At 37.4% G+C, this 21,365-nt stretch overlaps 1 protein-coding gene across 5 annotated transcripts in view; it reads right to left on the bottom strand.

The window, feature by feature from the left end:
* iqsec1b (IQ motif and Sec7 domain ArfGEF 1b) overlaps window positions 1–21,365 on the bottom strand; it is a 204,678-nt gene that overhangs the window by 52,524 nt on the left and 130,789 nt on the right. The gene's annotated exons all lie outside the window — the stretch shown is intronic.

Here is a 21,365-nt window from a genome sequence, read left to right as displayed (position 1 = left end):
TCCGTACAGCAGAGTCCCTGGTTATCTTCAAGCGATGACTGAAGACCTACCTCTTCCTTAAATACCTAAACTAGCACTTTCCAAGTTTGTAGAATTCGAGTTATATTTATACTAAGTTTGTAATCTTGCGTACCAGTGTAGATTTATTCATTACTAGAGATTTAAAGCACTTTTGTACGTCGCTCTGGATAAGGGCGTCTGATAAATGCCGCAAATGTAATGTAATGTAAATGAAACAGCCATTGACACCCTAAATGGCATCTGTCGAGCCGGAACAAAGCCCATTGAGAGTGTTGATAGTCAGTAACTCGGCAGAGTTGTCATCCAATGGAAGCTATTGATAAACCTGTTTAGTGAAAACAAACCAGTCATGTCCCAGCAGACTAGTGCACTGGCCCCTGATGATAAACAAGGGCAATGTGTTTTGCATTCCTTTGTACAAAACTTCCACATTTTCCATGTTCCATTTCACTTCCAAGGCTGCCTGTGACCACTGCTTTAGTATTCGATTGTCTGCATGGATTTCAGAGGGTTGAGAGGGCCACAATATGTGAGAATATGCTCACTAATCAAGGAGCATGCCGCTACTGAGTCCACTTCCATTGTGTGTGCTTGTTTGTTCAGTATAACAGTGGCCAGATATGGCTTCTGTCCCCTTTTTTTGTATTTAGTAGAGGTTCTGTAAACAGAGTACTCATTCTGCTTAGTTATAATGTTTGTATGCCGTTCTGCTGCGGTGCCAACTGCATCCTGGTAACTACTATGTGTAGTCTTTGTTAAGCACACCTGGGCTATGTGTCCTCTTTTCTTTTTTACAGTAATGTCATACAGAAGTGGAAAACTTTCAGGTTTGTAGTGTGTGCTGGCCACCACATCTGTAACATGGTTTAACATTTATTTTATTATCTTCAGTAGCTGCTATCTTGTGGGCTGCACAATGCACTTTAGTGTCTTCAGGTGGTGATTCGTTTTGCTGTTGACAAAGCAGACGAGCATTTAACAATGGCGTTTCAACAGCTAACGTCTTTTCCTTAAATTTGAGCGAGCAGTCATCAAACTCTTCGATACTGCCAAGCATAGTCATGTTCACAGCCAGTCATATATTGTTCACTTTTACAGTTGCGGCATTGACTTATCTGCACAATAGTCGTTACGAATCCATTCGTTGCCAATCAGTCGTGATCAGCCAATCACAAATCTTAACTCAACCCATGCTAGAAACACATCAGATGCACAAGGAAGGTGGTAGCTCAGTGTTTAAGGAACTTTGGATCGGAAGGTCCTTGGTTCAAATCCATGCTTCACCATGCTGCCAGTGTGGGGCCCTTGAGCATGGCCCTTAACCCTTACCCGCTCAGTTTTAAGTCGCTCTGGATAAGGGCTTCTGCCGAATGCCATAAATGTAAATGTAAACATCACACATCTTTCCCAGAAGGAAACTAGTAACACTCTCCCTGTCCACCATTAAAAGACTTTACCAATACATTACTTATGAGTTATTTCTTGTGGGGCCCGCAGGCCATTTGCTGCCCTAAAAGGGCAAAACAAAGCACAAATATTATATAACATATATTGCAGGTATTACTGAAATGGTCTTCACTTTTCTGCTGTCACATTTTCACCATTGTATATATTGCAGTAGTGGGCCATGCATTTGGTACCTGGGCCTTCAGTGGGGATTTACCTGACTTAATCCACCTCTTAATACCATCACTATTACGTCGCAATTATAGAAACCATCAATACAATACAGAAACGCAATATAACAACGTGTTCCATTACAGAGAGTTAGCCATTTTACATATGAAGGGTGAATACCATTTTACTAAAGCAAGCTCCAAACCTCTACACTACAACCACAACTGTGCCACCAACATCATCTGGAGCAGTTCAGAATCAATATTTGTCTAATAAAAATAAAATGTAAATAAAATCCAACCTACTTACCAGAGATGCAGACTCATAATTTGCACCGCTGCTCAGAGGCTGTAAGCCAGTGGTACCACTCGTATTCACTGGTCTGCAAGTGGTGAACAAACCATTTCCTGGGCCGAGACACGCTAGCTAACTTCGGGGTTGGCCGACCTCTCCTAGCCATCTAGCTTTTCTTGAAAATGTATTTTTAAGTATGTCCATGACCAAATAAATTTATCTTCCTCCGTAGGTATAAAAAAGTCTAACTCAGATGTATTAATGTGTGCACAGTGCAAAACACGTGTTTTGCCAGTTGAACTTGGCTGTAACAGTTTCCCTCTGACCAACCAATCAGAGGAGGAAAAATGCTGACGCTATTCTGGGCCAGCTAAGCTATTTTATAGCTTCATAGAATATGAAGTCTGATTGATTAAAGAATCTATTTATTAAGGAGACTATGGTAAAACAAAGTCCTGCAGAACAGACTTTGCAGGCCCTGTGCATATTAGATTGACTTGGCAGCACAGAGGCTAAAATCTAATTGGACAAAAAAAAATCGCACACCCACATACACGTACTGGAAGCAGTGCAGCCAAGAGAAACGCTACTAAATGAAGAGAATAAACTGTTGGGAATAAATCAATACAATTTTATGGAACAATTATTAGAATTTAGGTTGTAAATGTAGGTCAGTGCTTCTGATAGTGTTTAGGCCAGCAGAGAAGGCTTTGTAGTTGGACAGCCTTATCACTTACACTGATATATGTTAATTGACTATTTATAGATTTCAGATTATTTCTGGTTTAAATGTGTGTAAAGTCACATTTTTTTGCACGTGTTTTTTTGGACACCACCTTTGATATATACTATACAGCAAAATAGGGTGTTTGCTTGCAATGATCTCCGTCTTACACAATTTATTAATACCAATCTTCAACTGTCATTATCAGTTTAAAGAATTGTTACACAACATCCTTAGGTCAAAGTAATTTGTAACACAAATCGTTTCCTTGCATTGGACCGCCCATTGGACTGTCATTCACTGAAATTTATCTTCTAATTCTCTATAGTACAAAATACCATAGAGGATCCAATAGTGGCCAATAGATCTTTATACCTATCTGAATATGGACTGGTATAATGTTCTTGTTCCTCGAACTTATAACAATCTTGAGCAACATTGCAGTATGTTGCAGATATGCTTCCTTCACTGCCAAACAAACCGCATATTGCAAACCAAAAGCCAGTCCCTAATAGTACAGAAACCAGAGATCCATATAAAACGACAAAAAAAACAGTACCATAATTGCAAATGACATGAGACTGATCGTGATGTGGTCATGTCACTGGTCCGCAAGGAGATGAATTGTTAGTATTTGAAAACATTTTAATTATAATAGAATCTATTTTTTATGTAGCCACTTTATTTCAGTTCTAAAATACTAAAAATAACAAATGGGCAACTGGTAAAGCTGGTTAATGTGGCCCTTTGAGAAGGTAAACTAAGACTGTCCTAAAATATCTGTGATGAGTCATGCCAGGTCAGATGACTTGGAACGCGTGCCTGGAAGTGCCCCTCCGACATTCACATTAAATGTGTTGAATACAGGGAAATGACTGAAAAGTATGTGATGGGAGGAATCAGGCCTTTTTGTTTTATTGTCCAAAATAGAAATGCGTAAATTGCAGATTGGATAACGTCATATTAAATAACGATCACCCAACGCCAGCTCCCAAGAAAGTACAAATCAAAAACTTTTTTTAATGCTCATATAATAGCAGAATACTAAGAAGCTGCACATGATAAAACTTTGACAACAACAGTAATGTGAAGCTATTCCCAGCAGCAGTGATGCTGCTGAAAACACGACAATCTCTTGAGGTTCAGAAACACTGAGGATTTGATTACTGCAGCATTAACTGATAGCGAGCGGCTTAATGCTGTATAATCTTTCGCTAACTGAAAATCCCTCCCTGCAAGGACACCATAGAAGCCAAATCACTGGGAGTGACTCGCCAGTCAGAGAAGTTGGTACAGATTTAAGAAAGCAGTGCCGAGATCTTTATGGACAGATCTCATTGCAGAGATCATAATAGAATCCCGTTTAAAAATAATCCAATGCTATAAACTGCATTTAGGCTGCAGGGTAATTTAGCCACTAGAAGTAAAACAATATAGATACACAGACTAGTGTAGTTGCATATACTTAGAAAGTTAAATGCAGCGTTTCTTTAGCTTAGAACGCAAAGGACTGTCCACCTGGTCTGCATCAGAATGACATCAGACTATAAGAGAAAGGAAGAGAGAGGAAGAGAGTGTGAGAGAGAGAGAGAGAGAGAGAGAGAGAGAGAGAGAGAGAGAGAGAGAGAGAGAGAGAGCTGGATGTCTGCTGCAGTACTCAGTCAGCTACTTGCCTGCTCACTGCAGAGTACATTCTCAACACATACACATGCACAAAACAAATACACACTTAAAATACATACCTCTTATGTCTTGCTCACACCGGCTTGCAACGAACAACATGTAACAGCTATGAGATAAAAAGTCTATGCCCTGAGAATATCCTTCTTCAGCAGGAGACAGACAGAAATGGGAGGGGGGATAAGGGGGCAGGACAGACAGGCTCAGCTGTGACGAAAACTAAAAACAGAGGAGCTGCTTGCTATCTAACCAGCAGCTCTGCAAGCTTCACCTAGAGTGACGTAGGTGCTGTGTTAAGTCCACTCCTCCTTCCCTACCTCCCTCTCTTCGCTTTCATCTGTACTGTATGTCATCAGCCCCTCCCCTGTCTTACTTCCCCTCCTTGCGTCTTCCCTCTAAATCTTTCTCAGATACTTCCAGTAAAAAAAGGGCTCTTGTGTATTTGCATTTACTCTATAAAGCAGCTAATAAATATACAAATAAGGTGTATATATATATATATATATATATATATATATATATATATATATATATATATATATATATATATATATATATATAAAAGGTCGAAAGGGGTTGCATTGTGTGTTTGTGGATTTAGAGAAAGCATACAACAGGGTGTAGAAATTCAGGTGTGTCAGAAGTATGTGAGGGTGGTGCAGGACATGTATGAGGACAGCAGTGAAGTGTGCAGTAGGAACAACAGACTGGTTCAAGCTGGAGGTTCGGCTGTATCAAGGATCGGCTCTGCGGATGATTTTGTGACTCCTGGACGAGTTGGTTATAAGGTTTTACATGCAACATGTGCTGAGGTACTGTTTAGATTAGTGATCAACCGATTGATTAGCCGGTCGATTAATCATGACAATTTTTGGCATTTTTTAATTGACATTGGCCAATTGTGCTGCCTGTCTGACTAAAGCCGACCCAACTTAAAAACCACCCAACATTTTCCCAATGGCCAACTGTCCCCTTGGTGTGTCCTGGGCTTTAAGTTCTTATCATTTGTTCTTAATCTAGCCTTAGAAACGTCACTGGTTAAATATAATACTTTTGGAAAGAGAATGAGAATAACATTTTGGAACTGTACTCTATTGCCTTCAAACAGCTGTATTTTAGGCTATAGGTAGGCTTGGGTACCAATACCAGTGCAATGAATGGAGAGGCTTGTGATGTTAAATACATTTTTAATTTAAACAAATTTCTGTATCTAGGTAAACAAACAAAAAAGAAAAAGAAAATAGAGGACACCAAATATAGGACATCATTATTCTAACAATAACACGGGGTCAACTTCTGCAATTCTGATCACAGACACATAGGCACGAGGAATGAGCCATGAACATTTCTTTGACTATAAATAGTCCAATATGCTTTAAAATGCACCAGTGGTTTATACTGGTCAAGACCGGTTTTATATAACTACACTGACTAAATACTTATATATGCTGCTAGCATGTAGTGTGCATGTTAAAAGTTTACATGCGACTGGATTGTCTCCACATTCATGTCGTGGCCTGTTTTGTTAGGATAGCTACTCAAATCTAAAATTACATCAGGATCTAATAAAAAAAAAAATAAAATATATATATATATATATATAAAGCCTGAATGTCACATCAACAGTCAGAACTCAATATCAGGTGGCCCTAAACTCTGATTATGCTCACTGACACTGCTTTTTGCAAGCTGACTCACTTTGAGGCATTAGCAGTTCATAGTTGATGTACTATACAGGTTACAGTTACATAGAGGGCATGTGTGCTCTTACTAACCTACAGTTCAAGGGCAGAAATGAAAGTGCAGGTTGCATCCTGCAGCACATATTGCAAATAAAATCTTCATAGTTTAAATGAAACTTGCAGAACACTGTGGCAGAAGGTGAAGCTGATGCAGAACGGCAAGTGTTTAAGACCACCTTTATTCGTCTCACAGATTTTGAGGTTTTTGTTGGGAGTGACGAGGATGGACAGGATTAGAAATTAGTTTATTAGAGGGACAGCACATCTAGGACGTTTTGGAGACAAAGTGAGAGAGGCCCGATTGAGATGGCTTGGACTTGATGTGCAGAGGAGCGGGTATACATGGGGTATATTGGTAGGAGAATGCTAAGAAATGGAGCTGCCAGGAAGGCGGAAAAGAGGAAGACCAAAGAGGAGGTTTATGGATGTGGTGAGGGAAGACATGCAGGTAGTTGGGTTGAAAGAAGCAGATGTAGAGGACAGGGGGTTATTTATATATATATATATATATATATATATATATATATATATATATATATATATATATATATATATATATACAGGAGTGCAGAATTATTAGGCAAATGAGTATTTTGACCACATCATCCTCGTTATGCATGTTGTCTTACTCAAGCTGTATAGGCTGGAAAGCCTACTACCAATTAAGCATATTAGGTGATGTGCATCTCTGTAATGAGAAGGGTGTGGTCTAATGACATCAACACCCTATATCAGGTGTGCATAATTATTAGGCAACTTCCTTTCCTTTGGCAAAATGGGTCAAAAGAAGGACTTGACAGGCTCAGAAAAGTCAAAAATAGTGAGATATATTGCAGAGGGATGCAGCAGTCTTAAAATAGCCAAGCTTCTGAAGCGTGATCATCGAACAATCAAGCGTTTCATTCAAAATAGTCGACAGGGTCGCAAGAAGCGTGTGGAAAACCAAGGCGCAAAATAACTGCCCGTGAACTGAGAAAAGTCAAGCGTGCAGCTGCCAAGATGCCACTTGCCACCAGTTTGGCCATATTTCAGAGCTGCAACATCACTGAGTGCCCAAAAGCACAAGGTGTGCAATACTCAGAGACATGGCCAAGGTAAGAAAGGCAGAAAGTCGACCACCACTGAACAAGACACACAAGCTGAAACGTCAAGACTGGGCCAAGAAATATCTCAAGACTGATTTTTCTAAGGTTTTATGGACTGATGAAATGAGAGTGAGTCTTGATGGGCCAGATGGATGGGCCCGTGGCTGGATTGGTAAAGGGCAGAGAGCTCCAGTCCGACTCAGACGCCAGCAAGGTGGAGGTGGAGTACTGGTTTGGGCTGGTATCATCAAAGATGAGCTTGTGGGGCCTTTTCGGGTTGAGGATGGAGTCAAGCTGAACTCCCAGTCCTACTGCCAGTTTCTGGAAGACACCTTCTTCAAGCAGTGGTACAGGAAGAAGTCTGCATCCTTCAAGAAAAACATGATTTTCATGCAGGACAATGCTCCATCACACACGCCCAAGTACTCCACAGCGTGGCTGGCAAGAAAGGGTATAAAAGAAGAAAATCTAATGATATGGCCTCCTTGTTCACCTGATCTGAACCCCATTGAGAACCTGTGGTCCATCATCAAATGTGCGATTTACAAGGAGGGAAAACAGTACACCTCTCTGAACAGTGTCTGGGAGGCTGTGGTTGCTGCTGCACGCAATGTTGATGGTGAACAGATCAAAACACTGACAGAATCCATGGATGGCAGGCTTTTGAGTGTCCTTGCAAAGAAAGGTGGCTATATTGGTCACTGATTTGTTTTTGTTTGGTTTTTGAATGTCAGAAATGTATATTTGTGAATGTTGAGATGTTATATTGGTTTCACTGGTAAAAATAAATAATTGAAATGGGTATGAATTTGTTTTTTGTTAAGTTGCCTAATAATTATGCACAGTAATAGTCACCTGCACACACAGATATCCCCCTAAAATAGCTAAAACTAAAAACTACTTCCAAAAATATTCAGCTTTGATATTAATGAGTTTTTTGTGTTCATTGAGAACATGGTTGTTGTTCAAATTAAATCCTCAAATAAAATTAATCCTCAAAAATACAACTTGCCTAATAATTCTGCACTCCCTGTATATATACAGTGGAACCCGGTTATGTCGATGTCCTAGGGGGTCGCCAAAAAGCATCGAGATAACCGATGATCGAGATAAACGAATATCAAAATGGCAGCAATATATTAACGTGCTTGAAAAGTTAATAAATGAGAATGTGCAGGCACGTGTTTTTTAAGGGTTTTTTTTACACAACAGCGTTGCCGCGATTTGTTTGATGAAGGCATGCTATAAAAATACATACAGTACATGTTTATCTGTCAGGAATTCACCTGCCACGCCCCCTTCGGCCCCCTTCAGCGTGTCAGGTGCTTTCTCGGCCGCTTTCTCTGAAGCTCCCGGCTTCAATCGCGCACTTATGGTGCTCGTTTATCATCATCACCAGCTCCTATTTAAACTTCCACACTCTCACTGTCCGTTATTGTTGGTATATGTTGGTTCACGGCGGTCGTTGTTGTCGCTCATGCGTATCCCGGTACGTGCCTTCCCACCGGCGCACTCTCAACGGCTGCTCTTTTCTTCCCACAGCGCACTGTGGATTTCCCTTGATCCTGCCGGTGTTCATTCTATGCTTTTGCTGCTCATCCCACGTTCCGCGCTGCCAAGCGCGGCTTTCGCCTCCCGTTCATCGCATAACATTTAACAACAAAAGGCATATGTGCACTAACTAACAGCAGAGATTCACCAGTATACAATACAACACCTGTAGCAGCTGTAAGCTGTATATATACACACACACACACACATTATATATATATATATATATATATATATATATATATATATATATATATATATATATATATATATATATATATATAAAATCATCCATAATTCCTATGTAAGTAATAGGTCAAAACCAATGCAGTAGTCAGAAATGCTTGCCATTCTGCAGGCTTTATAGACATAACATTAGCAAGTAGATAGTTAAATAAATAAATAAAATTAAAATAAGAAACTATATGGTATTTGTTAGAGATGGACACATTTATTCGGTTTTCTCTCGGGTCTTATTTTTAGCAAATTACTCAAAAGTAGCCAAACCCAATATTTTTCATCACTAGAATTAGATAGCTAGCTGTGAACCTGAATCAAGATTCATAAAGATCCTTTATCCACATCCAAATCCAGAATCCAAAACAGTTATATACGAGGTGGTAGCAAAAAGGTTTAAAGACTGGTCTTGTAACATGCCAACAGATGGCAGCACCAGGCTGCATACACAGTCACAGGGAGCACTGACCTTCATAAGCTCATGTACATCGGGAACTGTGCACCTGGTGCTATTCTGACCACATGCGTTACTATGCCTACAAGTCTGACCACGTGCGCCGGAACCATGATCTCACATCTTCACCCACCTTAGTCACCAGATTTGGCACCTGCGAAACTCACCCTCTTGATGAAGATGAAGATCCAGCTCTAAGGTAGCAGTTTTTACACCATTGTGGAAATCCGGCACAAATCGCAGAAGGAGCTTGACACGCTTCAAAAAGAAGGCTTTCAGGACATATTCCAGAAGTGACAGGAACACTGGGAGCACTGTATTGCTGTGCAAGGGAACTATTTTGAAGGAGATAGTGTGTAAATGTATATAAATAAGTACATTTTTGTAAACAGAGCTAGTTTCAAAACTCGTTGATACCACCCTGTAAATGGTCATGTGCAATCAGCACATTTCTTTTTGTTTTTAAAATGACAAGCAAATTATAAAATATATGTTTTTTTTTAATTAAATTTTGTAGTATCCTTGAGCACCCTGGATGTAAAATAACTGATCAACCATCATAATCTATCAGTGGCTTCATCAAACATGCTGGCTGCATTTAAAAAAGTTCATATGGATCACTACATGGTTTTTAAAAGCACAGTTTTTAAAAGGGAATCTGTCACATCTTATAATGCTACGTGCAAAATAATGCACAAAATGAAGAAAGACTTGAAACAACCTCGCCCCGCCACACCACGTTGTATTTATGTGAACATTTGCTGAGAATATTTGACTGTTTTAAACTTTACTAAAGTTTGTATCTTATTTATTATTTTTGCAAATATCTGCGGAGTGAATGTTTCTTTCTAGGAAAAGACAAGCAGGTTCACTTTCATTTGAAGGTTAGGTCTGTTACATTGAAAATATTGTGCACTTTAGGGTATTGATCATATTTGGTATTGTGATATTTTGATTACTACACTCTGCAATTAAAAAAAATAGAGGAAATTAGTAAATGAGTCATTTTCATTTTTGTGTCAGCATGTATTGAGCTCTTAGTAATAAGTGGTCATCTAAAATGCCCCTAACTGAAAAGTGGGGTATATAAAAGCCAGCAGAATGCAGTCACATCTGTTCCACAGTCATTTCATTATAGAAGAACAGACCATTAAAAGAATGTTATTGATTCTTGTGGTTGTTTATGTTTTCTGGTACTTTAGTCAATCCGATTCATAATTAGTGAACCAAAGAAAGGAAGTTAAAATGTTGGTCCTCTCCAGGCATGGACACACACACACACACACACACACACACACCTCACCATCTACTCATCTACTGTGAGGTACAGTATTTCTATTGATTTATGCATAACTATAATGCTACCATTTTAAATACTAAGTGAAGAAAAATCCTTTAGTCATCTAGCCTTTCAAATAATAATTGGGAAGAAAATGGGACACAGGAGGCCTCACACTACTAAGAGCCAATCTACACCTGGCCTATTTAATCTCTCATCTGGGCTCAGTTAGGATCACTGTGCAGATCAACATCCACAAGCACATTATATATACACCTGTAAGGATAGTGGTAAAACATCATCTTCGAGGAAGAAATGTGGTGGGATAAGAATTTTGCTTATAGATAACAAACATTCTGTGAAATCAATCATACAAAAACAAGAACTCACAGCTAAAAGTATACAATAAGAGAATTTCTGCATGCACAGCCATAGGAAATTACTTACCATTTAGCTAATCTAAAAAAAAAAGGGGAGCATAAACCTTGGAAACTTGAGCACCAAAAAAAAGTCATGTGATCTTATGAGTGTAGATTTACCCTGTTCCAGAATGATGGATAAATCAGAGTAAGAAAGAGGAAAATACAGTGATGCACCCATCAATCCTAGTGTCTGCCATACAAACCTGTGGGGCAGTGTAATGATTTGTGGATGCTTCAGCTGGTCAGGTCTAGCTTCAGCACCGTTATGTGCCTAAGAATTATGTAGGCATACTACTGGAATATATTGAATGACCAGTTTTGACGGTACTGGCATATTCCAAAATAACAATGCCAGTACTGATTAGGCAGAAATTATGAAAAAATATATAAGACAATTTTTACACACAGATTAGCCACAACAGAGGCCAGACCTTAACCCCTTTTGAGAATCTGTGGGATGTGGTGGAGAATACTTTACGTGGTGGATTGACTCTTCCATCACTAATACAAATGTTTGTAAGAAATTAATATAAAAATATGATTTTTTTTTTTTGGCTTTGCAATGTGTCATTTTTCCTATATATGCTACTACTTTACAATAGTGTACATTTCATAGGATAGAAAATATTAAATAAAAAAAAAATATTTAATATTAAAAGCCCTGAGGCTTTGTGCCTGTAGGTGCCCTGAGTACACTACCACTAAGCTTTCTTTTCAATTCATGCACATTACTAACTAAGATTAATACTGTACTCACATGGTGAAAACCTTCATGTGCTATAATATAACTCTGTAATCTGTACTTGCAATTATAACGTATTTTTAACAGAAATGTTTACACTGTGAAAACACATACCATTATTAAAAACAAACAAAAATATCTTTGAAGAATATCTTCATGATGTGTCATAAATGGGCACTAGTAAAAAAGTGTAGTGTAGAAATGTGTTTAGGACTGGTATTCTGGTAAACTTGTTGAGCAATGTATTCTTTTTCCTTTCCTTGTTTCATAAAACAGTAAACCATATTAGTTACAAATCTCTGCCCAAATTTTACCCATTTTCTGTGAATAATCTCACCTGGAACTGCTGCTGTACTATACTCATACAAAACATCCACAACAAACTTAGTAATGTTTGTCTGTACACTACTATATTTGTATACTTATTTATATTCTCACTATCTGGTGTTACTCAGAATAGGATGTATTCCTTTTAAAGTCAGGTTCAGCTCCCTGTCATCATCACTGTCTCCCAATAAGGAAAATCTACGTCTGCTGCTTTGTAAAAACGTTAATTGTAAAAGTGCTATACATATAAAATGTATTCCAATATTCATTCAATATGTCAATTAATATACGTCACATATAATTTACATGTAAAACAACACGTATCACAAATCGGTACTTTGGTCAAAAACGTCCCAAAAGAGAAACCGTTTCCAATAATAATATGCAGACATTTTATCCCAAGAATATGTATTATCCATCAAAGCATGGCTCTTGGGAAGCCTACACTCTCTCTTACTTGGCATGTTCATGATGAAAGAGTAGGCTTGGCTCTCAGAGGAGTTGCTCTTCCACAATGACACAAAATTTACTCGCAAATAATGCTACCTCATCTCTTCTGGGTGACTGGCTGAGCTGTGTGAAGTGTCTGACACACTCTTAGGCATCTTTGTTAAAAATGACTGTCTCTATACAGTTGTGCATGCTCGCTCTCTCTCTCTCTCTCTCTCTCTCACACACACACACACACACGCGCACGCACACACACACACACACACACGCCCACACACACATTTTATATATAAATACACATGGAAACAGGAAGACAGATCGAAGTTTCAAAGGGACAGGCTCTTGGCCATGGCTGTCAAACCAATAAACCACTATGAAGCAATTACTAGTATTGCAAGATTCTGTCATGATGCATTTACCAGTGATTAGACAACGTGGCCTAATTTCACACTTGTTGTCTTTCTTTCTTCTATCAGCTATAAGACTAGCTGAAAATTCACAATACATCCCACAAACCACAGCAAAAGAATAGGGTAATTTCCATCGTTGTACACTGTACTGGGCTGTGATGTCATATGCAGCATTCAGCCAGTAGGGGGCGGTCTTACACAACCAACACAAGAAGAAACGAGAAAATGTAGAATGAGGCGGAATGTATTTATGGTTTGAGTCAGAGAACAATCGAAGATTACTGACATCTATTAATTTCTTACTGTTGGTGTAAATTTACATCTTATAAACTAAAAAAAAAATCTTCCTTGCTTTTACTCTTTATATATATATATATATATATATATATATTTACAAATATATATATATATATATATATATATATATATATATATATATATATATATATATATATATAAATATATAATGTATGCTGGTGTTTTTAGATTCAAATCCCAAAATATTTAATGGCAAGCAGGAACTCAAGGGAACTCATTACAGTGAGCTTGCACGACTTATAATGCAGGTTTGATCTCTCGCTTACACTGTGGCAATATGGTCACAAATTTAGAGGTTATACTTTTCATCCTGAAGCAGAAATGCTGCAAAACGTAATAATAAAAAAAATTAAAATACATGAGTACATTCTCAAAGTAGTCATAATTCTGAAATCCCAAAACCTTTTCTCATACAAAGAAGATGACCAAAGGCCCGGCAAAAAGGCTAAAACGGTAATTTCTAGTCCACACAATGACATCATGTTCAAGACATTCCAGTCCTTCCAGAGGAAAAGAATGGGGGAGGACAACTATACGATTCTTTAAGTACGTAATGAATAACAAATGTTTAATAAAAACAATCAGGAGTTCTAAATATGAAGGTGTGGCTGAGCTCCATCAGGCCCTATATTACTTAGGCATGTGAGCTTGTTTATTCTGTGCCATGCAGTGCAGGCAGGATTTAATGAGTGTTTACGAACTGCAGTGATCCATGTTCCACACACAGCTGTCAAAGCACTGCCTGCTACTTCCTTGAGTGTTCATGAGATAGCTAATGTGAGTTGGGGGTCCTCAGCTGGGAAAATCTGAGAAATGGGCCATGGGCAGACTTAATGATATATGGGACTAAAGTGCAAGGGATGTCTGTTTATAACAAAATGGTCTTAGTCTATATTTGATATGGTAAGCAAAAGGCAGTCATCATGGACAGCACGATTGGTAAAATGTCAAGCCTTAGAAAATGACTTCCGTTTGAATCGTGATGAGCAAAACATTCCAAGAGGGAAACTTGCACAGTCAGCAGTGATAAAGCAGTTTATCAGGTGCTCTCCGGCGCTGCCAGCTAGCTATTTGACATGATGTATTTCAAGGCCTCTTTTAACTCTGTGACACTCTGCAGCATATCAAAGCTTTCCAGACTCCACTGTTTTCAATTTTGCTTTCAATGACAAACTGAAGAGCTGCGATTTCAAAGAGAAAACTGTCATATACAGTATTTACTTTTACTTTTCATTCACCCCCTTGAGGGGTGTGAAATAAACGTCATTTGAACACTTGTCACTTAAAGGGGGGAAACGTAACACCAAAAAGCAAGAATTAATTTTTCCAAGTGAACACCACAGGTTGACATGAAAGGGTTTTTTCCCCTCTTTTATGTACTAGTTTAAGAAAGATTTCACCTTAAGAAAAACAAATGTTGACCTACAAGCACCTGTCTTTTTTTGTAATATTGTTTTGACAAGCATTATTGCAAAACATCGAACAAGTAATCATTAATTGATGATAAAAAAAACCTCCCCGATAACACTGTTTCATTGTTCACTCACAATGAGGTGATCTGTTATATACATGAACAATATTCAATTACATTGAACTCCATGCTGACAGGACATGCACCATTTCTTGTCATCTTTAAGCACTTAAAGTCTGATCAGAAACTGCTTGGATCAGGACTGAAGAGCAGCAGATTGAGGTTGGGAGCCACTGCGAGTCATTTTGCTAGATTAATCAGTATCCTTGGTAGAGGAAGACCACCAACACCACGTCACCATCACACACTAGCTTCCATCCAGATGCATACACATCCTTAAAGCCTCATTATGAATACACATTCATTACCTGTCTCACCTTTTTTTTTTTTTTTTTTTTTTTTTTTTACAAACAGGAGGGCTGGCATAATGAGCATAAAAGAGTAAACCGCATCAGCAAAAAATGCAGCTTGTGTCCTTTAAATTCAGCAGAGTGCAGGTACTTAAAATTATTATTTTTCACATACTTTCAACGAGGACTTAATTTTATTCTGCAACAGACAAAGCAAAAAAAAAAATACTTGCATCACATGAATAGAATTTTAATTTTGCCACTACAATAACTATAAATAGCATAAAATAGTAAGACAAATATATTTAAAAATGAGAAGTCTCAGGTTTACTTTACAGTTTTATAGTGGCAGGTGACTTTATATTGTCTTATAGAATTAAAGAGTTTCGTTTGTGCTTTTTTATACTGACATACAAAAATATTTCTTTGTAACAGTTAATTTTTTGTTAGAACATTTATTATGTAGATACAGGTGGAACTCGTTATCTCTGTCCCCCATATTCACTTCATTGCCAAGCCAGAAAAGTTGGAAGTACCTTAAATGTACTGTAGCACCATGCCAGTCTCTCCTGCTGGAGGAATCTTACGCTCACCCCAGTCCTGAATATAAATATCCTCCTCCATAATATTTTTTATGTATAATATATATAATTATGCCTGTCACTCAAAGACAGGCCTTTTTAAAAGGCAGGAATTGCAAATTAGGGAAGATTGATTTGGCCGGTGCACAGAGTAATTGATCTCAGGATCTCTGGCTCTTCCCTTGAGCCCAACATGGATATTAAAAAAATAATAGGAAGATGAGAGCTGGGAAGATAATAACGACAGTCGAATAAAGGGAGTGTTAGAAATAAAGAAGTCTATCTTTGTCAAATATCAATTAGTAATTTTTACCAAAGAATTATTGAGTTATCCATCAGGTCTACATACCTTTTAAATATTCTCAACAATCTTTGACAACAGCATCTGGTTTACAGGGTATACACGTCTCTGAATGCACTGTACAGTAGATGCAAAACAAAATAAGTCTCAAAAGTATGTCGGTTACATCACTTAAAGACCAGCAGTGCTCCTGGAGATTTTTTCATGACCACATTCTGCTTTCTGTGTCCCAAATCTGTCAGACATTCGGCAGCACAATAATAAGCCCAATTTAAAAGCCGTCACTACTGTCAACAGGATGAAGAGAGGTAGCAGGACGAAGCATGGGGTACTATGTGTTAGGTTACCGTTAGGCTTCTGCCAACAAGCTGAATTTTTGTATCCCTTTTCACAGATGACAGATCTATACATGTTCACGGCTTTACTATGCAAACAAAGACATTTTACTACTCTATTTGTGGCAACAAAGTGTAGCTATGGAAATGCCACTATATTTACCATATAGAAATCTGAAAAATTAATGTTTGCTCGCTGGTTAAAATTGCTGAGGTCCTGTAAGTACATCTGACACTGTTCTAATGTAATGGAGTTTGAAGAAAGAAAAAAAACACAGGTCAAAAGGCTATATGTCGTCTTCTATCTGAAAATGTTCAAATTCCTTTCTTGTTTTTAGAATCAGAGTCAAAAACACACAATGCTGCCTTTCCGATACAGATATGCAGAGTCCTGCGGCTTTAATGAGCCCATCCACAGAGGGAGGCGATTACTTGTATGCCAAGATCAGTAAAAACAAACCTTGATAAAATAAGCAATCCCTATGGACATCATCTTCACGAAGAAAGGTAGCTATACATGTAAACATCAGAGATCTGCACACAGTGCACTCCCCTTCTGGTCTGGAAAGAAAAATGGGTAAGGGCTGTGAAGAACTAACAATGTTAGTTCTCAGTGCCATTATACTGTATAGAGAACTGCAGTGGAAGACAAAGTACACCATTGCAGTACTTGAGTGAAAGTACAAAAGTACCAGTCTATGTGAACAATATTTGAATGCAAATAATTGTTTAATTCTCCTGCACATCTACAATTGAGCATTTGGTGGACACCCTTATCCAGAGTGAATTACATTGATCTTATTCATTCAACTAAGCAGCTATGTGGTGAAGGACCTTGCTTGGTGTGGCTGGGATTTGAATTCACAACCTCTTGATCACAACTATACTACTTTTTAAACATGTATCCATTTAAATGAAATAAGAGTAAAAAAATACTTTAATAACTTACACATCCTTAGTACTTAACGTAAAAAGTAAACATTTTGTTAATGACTAATGACACTAATGGACAACTGGTTTGTCCTTAAATGGACCTTTGTTTTTTTGTTTTTATAAATGCCACATTCACTGTTTACACAGGCAACTTGTTTGCAATTGATGTGTTCAAAGTACTGAATCAAAGCTATTCTCTCATTGCTTTTTTTAGTTCTCCCAACTTGCATAAATACTTTAAAACAAAATTAAGCTATGGCAAATAAACAGTCTAAACCAAAAAAAAAATAAATAAAAAAAAAAAAAAAAATATATATATATATATATATATATATATATATATATATATATATATACCTGCATTATAACATACTGCTAGCCATACTCCTATTTACTACAGCAGCATTTGCACGAGAACTGTACCACAGACGATTCTGCCAATAAGCTAAATGACTGTATAAAAATCACTGGGAGGTTCCTGTGGAGAAAATAATATACTTCGTAATGGTGGTGTGTAGTTAGTGATCCATGGAAAAAAAATGTGGTAAATAATATGACTCATGCTAGCCACATAGTGAGACAGAGAGAGAAAGAGTGAGATAGGGAGCGAGTAAGAGAGAGAAAGCTTAAGCAGGGAAACAGGAAGAAAAAAAGCCATCTTTTCATGCTGCATTATTACTTAGACTGGGGCAGGGTGACTAAAGCTCCCTGCTGGATACTGACCTCCATCTAAAGAGATTAATGTCATCTTTTTTTTTCTAAACTAACATATATGGTATTAATCCAATTCATAGGTGCTTATTATTAAACATAATCATACCTTGAATTTCATGTTGGTGCTAAAATAATATAGTGTTCAATATCTTCTTGGTAAGAAAGATGCACCATTTCAATCCACTGCAGTGTGTTTTACACTTTTCACTTACACTTCTTGTATTACAATTGTCGATAAGCTTCAGAATCTTGCAGACCTTAATATATTATACTATAAAGTACTATGGGGGTACTATAAAGGGGACCTGTTCGTACCTTTAATATAAATCTTTTACCTTATCTTTTTACATTAAATGTACAGTCTATGGGTATTTATAAATATAAATCCACTTCTCAATATACATGTACACCTCAATACAGTAGTTTCTGGTAAATAAACAAACTTCTGAAAACCTCTATGTAAATCCCTATGTAAATTAAATGTCTATGCAGTTATACATGTGATCAGTTGACTCACAAATAATGAGTTTTTATTTTGGGCAAAGTTACATTTCATCTAAAACCATAAGCGGATTGTTTTCACTATGTTTTTTGTTGCCACAGTAAATTTCTGTCATCAGAAAAGACCAACTAGAAGGTATTTAAAAAAAAACAACAACAACAACAAAAAAAAGTAACTTAGATGGTAAAGTACAACTGCAGTCATTGTGCTTAAAACACTACTGCTGTGTGCTGTATGATTAGGTTTGCCTTCAGTTTGCTAACATTATCATCGTCTTTATAATCTAGATCTCAGTCATGGCCTTTTCTCTTTCCTTTGTGTACCAACAAAGAGTCCATCAAATATCACATTAGAATGATAAACGGTTAACCTTTTGCAATAAGCGACAAGCTTGTTTTTAATAACAAGAACTGACCATTTTTACAAATACTTCATATAATTCGTACAAATATGATTATCTTAATTTAATATACATTACAAGGGCACAACAAAGGACTACTGGTCTCATGCCACGTCTACTGGATCAGCGAACATTATGTCATCAATAATAGATGAGTACTGACCAGTGAAGGGTAAAATTAATAAAACATGGAGACCCAGATAGAGAAGTACATATTGTCCAGGTGGCTCCAGCCTTGAACTGATGCCTGTGCACTTATGTGGAGAAACAATACATTGAACAATGTACTCTAACTTTATGGCAATGAAACTGCCCATTACAACATTATGGAAAATAATGATGACAAATTCATTTTATTATATTATACCATCCATTTACAGCCCAGTTTGATGGAATGCACCAACAATAATATTGTGTGATCTAAGACAAGACCGGGCTTAGATAGGTCTGAAACCTCACAAAAATGAAAAAGAAAAATGGTGATGAAATGCTTATGGAAAAACTGACACTACATTTTAGTCAGAAGAGATTTAAATTTAATCAGAGCCCTGGAAGAGATCGTACTTCTGGAACAACAGCAATGGCATAAAGCCATCAATTCGGTCATAAAACATTTCATGAGTTCATACAAAAGATAAATGTGTTTTTAATATTCAACTTTACAAATTCTGAAGAAAATAATTCCCAGAAACACATCTGTAACACTTAACTGATCTTCATTTGAATACAACATACCACCACACAATGAAACATAAAACGAAATAAGATCCAGGTTTACTTTGTAAATGGAGACTCTTCCTTGAAATATTAATAGTGGCTAATTACAATACTGGCACTGTGGCAAAGAAACTAAGGAAGAATTGGACATTTGAAACGTAATTATTCTTGTAGGTCAGATACACACAAAATAACCAGTGTTTCTAACAACAACAAATTGATTGGACAAATTAAACATCATTCAAATTGAGCACTAAAAGTAAGAGCTTAAATACATCTCCAGCCTAAAGAACAGCCAAAAGCAAATCTATATACTGAGAAACAAATATTCCTGTCATTAGATATAAAATTATTGGATTTTCTTATTTTATTTTAAGATATTCCTTACTTTAACCTCTCCCAAAATGTCAGTACTTCCCCCAGAGAAAATGAATTGTCCTAAATGAATGACTCACCGACCATGAAATCACAGGCTCATCTGGATGATTCGTCTGTGCCTCACATCCACATTTCCATGGAATCAGCCAGGTCAAATTTTTGTATTGTCCCAGAACAACTTTCAAATGTGTAGTTGAAGTCAAAGAGGCAAGCAAAAAAGGTATTTTGTCCTTGAGTCCCTCTATCCAAGCCCGAGTCCTGCCTGTACCCAAGACTGCTATAAAGCTCAAGAACCCAAAATAACCTGCTGTCTCACTGTTCTCTCCTAGCTACTAGTGATCGTAAATCTCCTGTAAAATACAGGTTCTAATACACAGGGCACCCCTAAAAGTATACCTGCTCATCCCACCAAAACAGTTCAGTGTCCAAGGGGAGGAAAAGAAAGAAAGAGGCAAGCTGAACTATGACAGACAGGGTATGTCCAGGCTGACATGAAGACTGCACACAGTAAATTAATCATATCGTGCACTCAAACAGCCTGCTCCTTTCAGTGGCTGGATCAGGTTGCCTGGCCTCTACTCTTACATGGCTGCTTTTTTGAAGAAGAAGAAAAAGAAGAATTTAGAGTATTTAGAGGCTAAAGCTTCTGGAAAACCATTTCCTTTAGCAATTGTCAGTGACTGCCACATGCCAAAAGACAACAGCCTTTTAAAGGCATACATTCAATACAAATAGCTCCAGTGAAGCAAGAATGGTATTTACAACACCTGACCTGGTTTTAACCCCAGAGGATCAAACAAACCTTTTAATCCTAATCCTAATAAAGTAAAAAAGAGTAAAAACTATTTCAAAGGTCAATGGCAAAAACGCATCGAAATAAAATAGGAAAAAACTAGGCTACCCCTAGATGTGAAAATAAAGATATGACATTAGAAATGAATTAATCTATTAGAAAAGGCCTGAGGTGCTGACTTTATGTAGCATGCTACTGAAATTGGAGCGCTTTCTGCTACCATGAGCCAGGCCATATAAATATTTGCTAGGCCATAACTGTGGATTTCACAACCACATCCTTGTCCATGCATTCAAACTTGCTTCAGCATTAAAAGAGTACAAGAATTTGGACTTGTACATTTTAACCAGGCATTTAAACCACCATCTCCTTATGTCTATGAAGTTCTCCTGAAAATTTATTTCAATTAAATGCTGCTAAAGGAAAAATGAGGAACTTCAGATTTTAGATGAGTGGAAAAAATTGCTAGGTGTCTGGGGATGGATGGAAAATTATTCCAAAGATATACAAAACATTACATATACCAGACCCAGATGT

The sequence above is a fragment of the Silurus meridionalis genome, chromosome 19 (assembly GCF_014805685.1).
Source record: "Silurus meridionalis isolate SWU-2019-XX chromosome 19, ASM1480568v1, whole genome shotgun sequence".
Taxonomy (NCBI): domain Eukaryota; kingdom Metazoa; phylum Chordata; class Actinopteri; order Siluriformes; family Siluridae; genus Silurus; species Silurus meridionalis.
The sequence above is the reverse complement of the archived record's forward strand: the minus strand, read 5'-3'. Positions and strand labels throughout refer to the sequence as shown.